Here is an 11,718-nt window from a genome sequence, read left to right on the forward strand (position 1 = left end):
GGTGTTGCAGTTCACTCAGTTATAGCATCTCTGAAAGGGCTGACTTGGCACACAAGTTCTTCCATCACTTTGTGAAGTTCAGGGCTTAAATTTCTCATCATCCTGTCTCTAAAATTTGTCTTGTTTCTTTTCCTTGTATGTGTTTTAATAAAGAGTTATTCAGTGACTCAAAGGACAGGTCCAATTGCTCTAAGGGCAGTTTTCAGTAACTTTTTTTTTCTGTGATGGAAGAAAAAAGGCCTGGCTAGCCAACAGTATCATTTCAACCACTACAAATTCTCCTTCCAACACAACATCTATGATGTAGTGTGTCTTTATTTCCACATTGTTAAAATTTTTAACAACCTGGATGGCTCACTGCTGTTCCCATATCCACATGCTTTTCCACCAAAAAGAAGCACCAACATGGGCACCTCTCCTCTAGTAGTGCCACCTAGACAGCACTTCATGTGGCATTTGAGGAAGAAAATCAGTGTAAAGAATAACTTCTCTGCCAGAGTTGGTTGAAATTTGCCTAACAATTCACAACTACATAAAGAAAACAGGCATGACAGACATAAAGTCTGATTGGCTCATTACCTTAAGAAATAGTTCTCAAAAAAAGTGCTTAAACAACTCTCTCATGGAAGGCTTTCTAGCAGCTAAGTTCTGTCTATCAAAATTGCAGACCTGTGGTTCAATAATGATTCTGCAGCAAACTGGAAAATGTTGACATATGTATTACTGTTACCTCATTGCTTTCATACTCTCTGTCTTCTATGCATAGCTCTCTTTCAATTAGAATACTTTGTAAAAACCTGTAATGTAGGACAAGGTAAAGTACAGATGTGACTTGGCTTGAGCAATGACATGGTCCATGCTTCCCATCAGAATGGTTTAAATTTTTAATTCTTTAAGGAGGGTGACCTCTACTTTCCTTTACATCATCGAAGTAGAAATGCTTTATCCTTTGACATGCCGACATTTATTTGGGGCATTTGGTAAGTTTCCTGTTCCCAATTGCATTATTTCATATCACCTTTGCATTCTCTTTGTTTAGTCAATTAATGCCAAATAGACTACAACCCTCCTCTAATGTAGGACAATAAAGCAAACTCTGTTATTTGTCAAAGGAAGCTTTTCCTTCTTTCCTCCCACAATTATGCATCATCACAGAGTGGTAAACTGACCATTTGTAGAGACATAAAGCCATTAGCTATATTGCTGTAGCCCTTGATCTGACCCGAAAAAGCAGATCAAGCTTTCTGAAAATGAATTCTTAATTCATTTTCAGAAGCTTCATGAATCATGCTGAAAGAGCTGAATAACAAGCTCACATCCTGTTTGTATATGAGACAGTCTTTGTGTCCATATAGAATGTTCTCTTAAATAGACCATGGAACCTAGCAAGGATTTTTCTTTAATGAACTGTTAGATTTTTGAAAAGTCTGACAGTCTGAGACTAGAACAGACAAAACCAGTGATGGAGAAAGACATAATGTAGCTATAGAAACAATGATAGTCCAAAATACATGCTTCACTGATAACTAATATGATGTTATGCTTTGTGGTAGATAATTGGTGAAAAGCACCAAAGCTGGCTTATCAGCCATCATCTGATATTTAAAAGATAATTTTAATTCTGTTTAGAATGAAAACTTTTGAACAAGTTCACAAAATAGATTTATCCCACAATGATTTTTCTCCAGTCGAAAATGTCAGCATTTCTGAGGGTAATAGTTCTCTTTGCTTGCTCTTCTTTCCAGCTTCTTCCTCTGCCTCTTTCTGCCTTCCTTTTTTCTGCACCCTCTGGAAATAACAAGATAGCCTCCCTTGGATTAAGAAAAACTTTTCTCATCATGAGCTTTGTCAAATTCAATAACCCTCACGAAATATAGAAAAACAAATTATTCATTTAAAAGACAACTATTGTAACTAACATTAAAATAATAGATAATTGTCATAGGTAGATCCTTCTAACATATTAGAAAGGTACAGTTTTACATTTTTGTATCTTGGTTGGTTTGTCCCTACCAGCCAAATATTCACGACTTCTTGTTTAATTAATTTTCCAGCTATTTCATTTGGAATGGAAGTAAGTCCCCACCGTCTATAATTCCTGGACCCAAACAAACTCTTTTTGCAGTCTTAGAGGGATCCAGTAACATTGTATATCTGTCCCCAGCATAAATCTCAAAAAGCAGGGCTAAAGCACAAAATCTGAGCACTCGGAAGGTTACTTTTCTGACGTGCATGTAGTGAAACGACTCCCAGCTGTGCCATATCATTGCTACTTTTTAGAAAGGTCCTATATAGCATACGGTATTTCATATGTAATAGAGAAATGTTTATGCAGCATGCTACCATCTAAGTTTTCTCAAATACTGTGCTGCCTGTAGCTGTATCAGATTGACTTCTTTACTGATTATCTCTGCTTATGAAATGTTAAAGTAAATCACACTGTGAATTTCAATTTCAGGTTCTAGATATGAGTAACTGAATGCTAACCTTTTCTTAGGATCATGCAATTGTTTCAACACAACTTCTATTTAAATCAGTAGTCAGTTTATCCAAATGGAAAAGACACCAATTTGACTTTATGGCTGATCTCTTCAGTGTTAAGGAGACTTGAATCTTTTTCTTGCAAATTTCCCTGCACTAGTAGAAAGAACTTTGATGGAACCCAGAAAGAAACTGTAGTTGCCTTTTGTGAAGGAAAAAGATTCCTTTTGTAACCCAACAAAAATCAGTGTGCCAGGTTGGGAAGTACATTTAGAGAAACGATGGTTCAGCAGAAAGTTCTTCAGCAACATAAATTTACTTGCCAAAGAACATCATCAAGGACAAAATAACTATGACTGTAATAATGAAACTTTTATAAGACCTAATAAGGAATAACATTATCAATTCAGGGAGGATAGAAAAGAACTAGATGATCTTTGAGACTGGAATAACAGGGAGGGATGAAACTGAGGACTAAAGAGTAGAAAGTTGTTCACAGAGGCACTACAACCTGATAGTTAATAATTTGGAAATGAAAAAGCATGAGAATGAAGATTAATGTTTGAGGGACTGATGATCTGTATGGTTCAGCTATGAGGACATACACACAAAAAAAATGCATCTAGGCAAATGTACTGATGCAGCTTCCTATAGATGAAAGAGCGAGTTATAACTCAAATATAAGCAAATATGCTTTTTTGTGCGTGTGACTTTCTGCTCTTTGTAGGAAAAAAAAAAAAAAAAGTTCAGCTTCTGTCCAGGGTGGACAGTCTTGGGTGGCATGGTTTAGTGTGTTGTGTCCCTGCACATGGCAAGGCAGGTTGGAACTAGACGATCTTAAGGTCCTTCCCAACCCTAACTATTCTATGACACCGTTCTTTCTCCTAACATCAACATCTTTGCTTCAGATTTAACATTATGACAGTAAATATCACTTGTCCCCAGAATACATGACCTACTCTATTAAAACCTAGGTATTGTTTGCTGGAAAGTCACCCAGATTTGTTTGTGCACTTAAGATTTCAACTCCTGGGGACAGGGCAATTTGATCATTGAAATAATTTGCTGGAAAAGCATTTCCTTCATCCTTGTCACAACATTCAGATCAATTTCCCCTTAGTGGATTTTCTGAACATCTTTCCTAACATATAATATTCAGTTATTAGCTATGCTAAAATTCAAATCCAATATGAGTTCTGAAAATATGAACCTGTCTTTTTCCACTTCATGGAAATAGATAAAATATTTTCAAAATGAGAGAAAACAGCACGTTATTCAGAGAAAAAAGAGACACTACATTTGCCACAGTGTCCCATAAAAAGTCTCCATTAAAATTGCTAAGTCCGTTGTGGAAATAGGATGAAAGTCAACTTAAATAATTAAACATACCTGGGGAATCTCACCTATGTGCTGCACTGGCTTTCAAAGTAGCTATTTGTGAAGAGCCTTTCACAAGTGAAAAGTGGGGTCACTGTGCCTTCATGTCCTCTGTTGAAAAATAAATAATTCAACAAGTAATGTTCTGGATACATTGCAAAAAACATCCATTCAAACAGTGGAAAAATAGGGAGTCACCAGCTGTGAACAGAGCCTTTTTTCTTTTCTGATGAGAAAAGAAAAAAAATAAATAAAAACCAAGCAAATTTAATCCAGTGAGACCCTCTCAGGATTTTAGTAAGGATCTTCCTCTGGTTTGTTCTCTCCCAAAATGTTATACATGTGACATTACCTGAAAAAAAATCACAACTCTTTAGGCTTGCAACTCTATAAATCATTCAACAGCCAAGCAATTCAGTGCTGCTTCCTGGCATCAACTGTTATCCTCCAGCTCCTTAACTTCCTGTGGAGCCTTTTTTTGCAACCGTACTTACAGCAACATCAAAACCAGGTGAAATGGCCTATTGCCTCTAGTGTCAAGGTTTAGGATAGCAGATTATTCTGTACCTTCTAGTTGCTTAGTACTTAGGTGGGGAATGAGATATCTTTAGCTCTAGAAAAGCAAAAATTATGTCAGTAGTAATCTGGAAGAAAAATGAAGGCACAGGGTAGGCAAAAAAGAATTATATTTGATTCCTGCCAAGTGACCAATTCACTCTCTTCATGCACCAGTGATTCCTCCTGCAGCCCAAAACATGAAAGAGGATGGAGTGAAATGTTAGCATTGGCATCTGGACTGTATGTGATACAAGGCTCTAAATGAGAACCTGCTGCTTTTGGTTCTCCTGGTTGAAAATTGTATGGAGATCATATTACTACAGTACTTTTTTGCAAAGGTTCTAATAAAATCCCAAAACTACAGAAAATCCTGCTTGCCCGTATTTATCTGAAACTCCACATTTTCACCCCCTAATGCATCAGGTAAGAAACCACCGGAGAGACAGAGATCTCTCTATTGTCCCTACATCAAAGCACTTCCATTCAGGGCATAAGGACAGTAGGGCAAAACTTGTTTAGTATGTCTGTATTCATTGATGGTTATATTTGATTTTGTTTCATAACTAACCTCAGGGCTAAAGAAATATTTTTTTAGAATTTAAGCTCAAATGCTGCCTCACGTTCTACCAAAAGAAAGAATCATACAAGTCTATACAATTTCCTTCAGGCTTATCAGTGATTTGGCAATAGGACACTGTGTTGTCTGAAACTGTGCTATTTGTAACATTCTGATATTTTAATTACATTGTTCCTCTATTGGGTTTTTTTCTGATCTGAAGTTCCACACAAAATTTGAGCGAAAGGAATTGTAAATCTTAAACTTAGCTTCTAATGGTGGTTTTATTCTAGGAGCTGCTTACATTCTATGTTCTTTGATGACTCTGCAGTTAGTCTAGCACTGGATCTTCAGTATAAAACCAGAGTGAGACATTTTCTGGTGATCAAGTGTCATTAGAAATGATGCAGAGTGGAAAAAATACTAGCAGATTTCATTAAATTTCTCAGTGTTATACCTAAATCTCTGATATTTTCTGTCAATCTAGATATTTTATAATCTTTTGGATCCAAAATCATAACTTCTCATAGAAATCCCATCCTAGCCAAATCAAGCAGGAATTTTAGCTAAGCAAAATACACTAGTTTGATGAAACTATTTTATGTGGTGAAATGATCATTTTCTCAATAGAGGATGGGACTGTGAAAGAGATAAAGAAGCAGACATACAAAATTTCTTTCAGTGTTAAACACTTAAACTTCTGACAGCACTGAAATCTTTAGGACATCTGCTTAGCAACTGTCCATAGGTAACTGAAATCGAAAGAAGGCACTATCAGCAACCTTAAGCAGCATTAGAATAAGGATCTGAAACAGCCTTTGCAGGGGTCATGCCATGAAAGGGGGGAAAAATTCCTAGCTAGTTTTAAGGTAAGAGTTTCGTATGTTTATGAAAAGGATTTTATTCTGCAGTTATTCTCATTATATTGGGACAGTAATTACACTTTCTGTCCTAGTTTCATACAAATTCTGACTCCCTCAATGCTTTGACTGGCATTTGGGCAAGTTCTTTGTCCTGACACTGTTTCAAAGCTGCTGAGGCTGTAACTAACCACCAGGAGTTTGGAGATACATGTGAAAGTGCACCGGGTAGTGGTTCAGCATGGAAGAAAGGTTGTGCTTCATTTACCATGTCCATCACCCCACTCATCTCTGGAACGCAGGATCCTGCCAGGCAGGCTGCTGGCTGCAGAGTCCTATGTGGGCAATTGGGCTGTTCAGAGGCAAAGGGTGGAAAATGTCTCTTTCCGATCACAGCAGTAACAGATTGGCCTGAGGAGAGAGAAGATGCCTTAGCAAAGTTGGTCCCAAGCCAACAAATTAAATAAAATTCTATTTAGTTCCTACTGTGTAGATAGTACAGATACAGAAACATTAAGTTGTGTGCTCCACAAAGATGCTCTAAATGAGCAGAGGCTCGCCATTCTGTTACACTTTCAAGCTCCAGATGGTTGTAAAATATAGCCCTTAGTAAAATTCATTGCAAAGTCTGAGCTGAAAGTAATAGCTGCTAAATGCCTGACTTAAAGAAATGAGCCCAACTACATAAGTAAATGAGATAGAAAGACAAGTATTTTCTAATATTATCAGTGAACCAGCTTAATTCCTATTTGCCTCTTCTGAGTCAAAATAACAATATTATCTTTACCATCTGTTCCTGCTGTTTCACATAGCCAGTGCTTTGGTCCATTTCAAATCAAACATCAGGTAGCCAGCCCTTGGACCCCAGCCTCATCCTCATCTCAACAATATATGCAGTTGCTATGGCTGGGTTGGGTGTTTTGCATGAATACATCTGAAGGCTGGACCATTCTCGCATTAGACCCATGTTCAGAGCAGACTAAGGAAACCCTGATGCACCTTGTCCACAGAAATGGAAAATGCTCTGTGTCCTTGCTGAAGTTCTCCTCAAGCAAAAAATGCAGAGTCTGGATAAATTAAGATAGAGGCTCTTATTTAAAAGGAACTTCATACAACTGCTAGCAAATGTGTATGTTTGTTAGAGAATTTTTCAATTACATATTTGTACAATAGGCTAACGTATTATAAGAAAATATCTGGGGTTTTAAATTTCAGAATTGCCAATCCTAACAATGTTGATAATTTCTAACAAAACAAAACAAAAAAAAAGTCTGTTTTAAAATAACTTTGGGGCTTTTTTTTGATTAGGCTAAATATAGTCAATTTAAGCCCTATCAAATTTTTTAGATCTCAGTGAAAATTTTAAAAAATGGAATATATATTTTAATAAAAGATTTTTTTTTTACTTTTTCTATTTTTCAAAGCCATTGATTCTGATGTTTTATCCTACTTTAAAAGAGATTTTTTCTTCAGTAAATCCATTTTCAAGTAAAATGAGAGAAGCTTTCTTCCTTATTTCCTCCCCAGGTTGTCCTTGCAGCTGCAATTCAGAAAGAAGTTGTGTATAAGACAATATCTCCATTTGTCTATTATTCAGGTTATGGCTTCTGGGACAACCTTGTTCCAGATTCCATGTTACTGACAGATGTGTTATTGTATTACCCAGTCAGGGACTTCTACTGATATGCAGGCTTCAATTTCTTTTTCAGTCTTTGAGAAAGGCTTCTATATTGTGTGCAAACCTAGAAGAAAACAAACAGCATGTTATCAAAATAAATCTCTCTCAGCTGAAAAAGGCCAAATAGAGGTTAATCCAATTACTTAATGGTTGTCTCATTTTGCCTTTTGCTTCAGGCAGCTGTGCTTTTACATGTTCTGCTTCCCCTCCTAACATGATTCTTTGGAGTTCTGTCCTTCATAAAGGAAAAATACTTCATTGTGATCTCTAAATAAAATCTGTCTCCATTATAGAGGAATAGAAATATGTTCAAAAAATTGTACAAGCTGTGTTGAAATTACTCATTTACAGCAAATATTTAACTTTTTTTAGAGTGAATGGGCCATTGCTCTTAAATTTGATTTATTCTTGAGGTCAGAACTCTTACTGAATTAAAGATACAGTAGGAATAGCACTGAAAATTTGATCAATGACATTAATTGATTTGATCAATAATGTTAGTGCTTGACTCCAGTAAATACATGATGCAGAGAAAGCAGGATAAATAGCAGTAAGAGTCAAATAAATGTGCTTAATAAAACTCTAATGAGAAGAACAAAATTTAATGAACTTCATGTATATTTTTTCAGCATTCTTCTTCAAAGAAATTGAATGTGCTAACTCCGGCTAGCATCATGTCTCTGGGAGTTTAATGCAGAGCCAGTAAGCTGCACAAAATTATAACTGGCCTACAAGAAGGGAGGGCAGCAAGCAAGAAATAGATGAGATGGCTGGGACAGTTAATCTTTGGCATCCACTTGTAGCTTGTGGAGTAACTGCTGCATTCAGTACACGGCAAAATGTTCATAGCTAGAGTCCCCAGAATTAGACTTCCTGTGCAGATGGTAAGCACTCCTCTGTCATCCTTTCAGCCACTGCTGCCATAGTCTGAGGTGGGCACTATCTCCCCAGTCAGCCTGTCCCAGTATTCCTCTCTCACTGCAATAAAATTGCAGTATTTGTGCTATAGACATTTTCCAGAACATCTTTTGCTTGATAGCATATTCAAACACTAAAATCAATCCTCTTTATTGCTGAATGAAAGGAGAAAGCTTGTTTCCCCTGTGCATTTTTATTATCATTCGGTCAGTGAGAAAAATTTTAACAATGGGACTAGGAATATAGAAAACAAATAAAAAAAAATCTGTAAGATTTGGGGAGATGGACTGGATGACTAAACTATGAGGTAGATTAATCACTTTCTGGACAAGAAACTAGCTCAAAGTTGTGTTCAATGATTCAGACTTCAATAAATAGTGTTTTTAGTGCCTCAGGGTAGAAAAAAAACATACAACACTGCAGGCTAGTGATTGGCTGGCTGGATAATGCTTCTGCAGAAAAACCATGGGGGTTATGGTAGGAAACTAGTTAACCTTGCTCCACCCCTGCAAGTGTTCAAGGCTGGGTTGGATGGGGCTTTGAGCAACCTGGTGTAGTGGAGGTTTCCTCTGCCCCTGGCAGGGAGGTTGGTTAAACTAGATGATCTTTAAGGTCCCTTCCAACCCAAAGCATTCTGTGATCCTACGAAACTTGAGGCAGCAGTGCATCCTTCCAGTAACGAAGGCTAGCAGCATGTTGTCCTGCATTAACAGGAGTAAAGTAAGCAGGTTGGGAAAATTATTATTCCCCTCTACTTGGCACTTGTGAGAATTATGTGGTGCCCTGCCTCCGGTTTTGCCACTCCAGTACAAGTGATGTGACCTGTAGACAGGCCAGACGAGGGCAAGTGGCATGATTAGTGGTTTACAGTATATGCAGAAAGTCTGAGGGAACAGGTGGTTTTGAGCCTATAGAAGAGAAGATTAAGATTGAAGACTAACTGCAATTTTCAGCAACCTAAAGTGTGGTTACAGAAAAGGCCAAACCAGGTTCCTCTGGGGGTGCAATGGTCACAAGTTCCAGCAAGAGAAAAAAAGTTCACCACCAGAATGGCAAGCATCTGAAGAGGTGCCCAGAGAGGGTGTGGGAGCTCCAGCCTCAGAGATCTTCAAAATTTCACTTGCCCAGTCACTTCCTAAGCAAACACTGTAACAGCAGTTCAGTTCTGTGCAGGAGGTTAGACCAGATCACCTGCAGAGCTTCCTTCTAACCAGAACTGCCCTGTGATTCCCCTAACTTAAATGCAAGCTCTGGTCCTGCTTTGGATAGCTTTAAGTAAAGCAGGGTCAGTTCCGACCATAGTAAATCAGCAAGGTCATACGAAGCTGGACTAAATGGCTTTCTACTACTTGCACAGGGGTTGTGAGTGCATAAAATGGCAGTTGTTCCTTCAAGGATCTAGCAAGCATGATTTACCCAAGGTCATGCAAGTCTATGAGAGATCTGGAAACTGAACTAAACACAGGTTTCCAGCCAGCTCACTGATTAATCAGCTATCCATTCACAGTATGGTAGTTGCAGCTTCTACAGAAACAGGCCTGTTGAAGTGATTCCTTCCATCTGTGCATCAGTTTTTTTTACATGGACCAATAGTCATTTTAAAATGTAGATCTTCAGTAAATTGAAAAATTTACAAAAGAAACCCTGATGTTACACCCAGTTCTTCTGTGTCTTAGAGTATGTATTTATGTTCTTGACAAAAAGGTCAGGAGCATAACTATGATGCATTCATATCCCATTCAGCAGATTGACTTGATTCAGCAAACTGCTATGATCTTAGCTGTAGACAAAGGACCGTCACCAAGTAACAAAGAACCAAAGATAAAAATAGTGGGTTGTTCTTGAAAGAAAGGGGCAATATAACAATCAAAGTATTTTCTATTTCTTTCTTTGTATGCAAAAGCATCATGACACCTGGTCTGCCCCATTAGTACCTAATTAAAACTCCTGCAGATTCACATTGATTTGTGAACTGATTTTTTTTTTAAGCCCCTTAAATGAAATATTATGGACTTATTTTGAGAAAAGAGTGAATTATATTATTATAGAAATTATGTATCTGAAGTACAGATAATAAACTCTTAGATATAGAAACAATTGCTAAAAATACATGATTTTAAATACAGCCATAAAATAATAGGATTACATAAAGAACAGCTGTGAGCAACCCGGAAAATATCAGTTAGCTCAGCTCTGGCAGGATCAATTATTGCTGTGTTGTTCATGAATCACATATGGCTAAACTGTTTTTAATATCTCCAGCAATTAAGATTTTACAACCTCTGCAGATGTCTTCTCATACAGCACAAAGCTATATATTTGACTAGCATTGTCACATTCCCTTACAAGTAGAATGTGTTTCCTAATATCTAACTTGACCTTTTCTTGCTGAAAACAAAGCCTATTGCTGTTTCTTTATCTACCAAAGATTTGGAAAACAGTTTATCTGCTTATTCTTTGTAACAGACTTCAGGTGTTCCAACCATTTCCTATTCTGTATCTTACCCAGGTCTGGTTTTTTCAGTATTTCCCCAAAGGTCAGCTTTTGCAGAGATTCTCCTAGACATTCTCTGGTCACTTTGCATCTTTTTCAAAGGGTAATGACCAGAGCAACCCAGCTTAGCAATACAGGTCTGAGAGGAATAGAATTCCTGTGGGCTGTGTTTCTGAGTATACATCCCAGACATGATGTTCACAGCTATACAACCTTGTTAACTTACGTTCAGCTTGTGGTCCACCATAAATCCCACATTCTGTTTCAAAGATCTAGTATTTCATCCTGTTTCTGTTTTGCCAATTATTCCTGTCTATGTTGCCATTAAGATTCGTTTTTCAGACCAAAATATCAAGCTCTGTCAACACACCTGCAGACTTTATTCCCTCATCTCTTTTGTTAACCTTCTGGTATACACAATGATTCCAACCACCAAGCATGTTATTTTGCATATACAGTGTAATACCTTTTCCTGTCTTGTCGTCCATGAGCATACTCTGTTCATTTTCCAGTCATATGAGTTGTCCCATCTCTATTATGCCAGTTACTTCATGATAGTGATGAGATTAAGTTTCTTGTGTTAATATATAGATGACTATATAAGTGTTTATGGTATGTAGTATAGAAACCTTTGACGGGCGGGCCAGCTATTCCCATTTCTAAAAAAAACTCCTAGTAACTTAGTGGCTACTAAGAATAATCTTTTTATATCTAGATGCTTGTTGCTTACATTTAGCTGGGATCTTGTTACCTATCAGTACTGATCCAGGCTGGAACTCCCTTTCCTAGGTCAGTG

The 11,718-nt window shown here is 37.4% G+C and overlaps 1 long non-coding RNA gene across 1 annotated transcript; it reads right to left on the reverse strand.

The window, feature by feature from the left end:
- Positions 1 to 1,673: 1,673 nt before the first annotated feature.
- Positions 1,674 to 7,311, reverse strand: LOC136014339 (uncharacterized). Its single transcript, XR_010612645.1, has 4 exons — positions 7,283 to 7,311; positions 6,101 to 6,243; positions 3,871 to 3,969; positions 1,674 to 1,788 (listed from the first exon to the last, which is right to left on the reverse strand). It is a non-coding gene; the product is annotated as an uncharacterized LOC136014339 (long non-coding RNA).
- Positions 7,312 to 11,718: the final 4,407 nt, after the last annotated feature.

This window comes from Lathamus discolor, chromosome 5, assembly GCF_037157495.1.
Source record: "Lathamus discolor isolate bLatDis1 chromosome 5, bLatDis1.hap1, whole genome shotgun sequence".
NCBI classification, from domain to species: domain Eukaryota; kingdom Metazoa; phylum Chordata; class Aves; order Psittaciformes; family Psittacidae; genus Lathamus; species Lathamus discolor.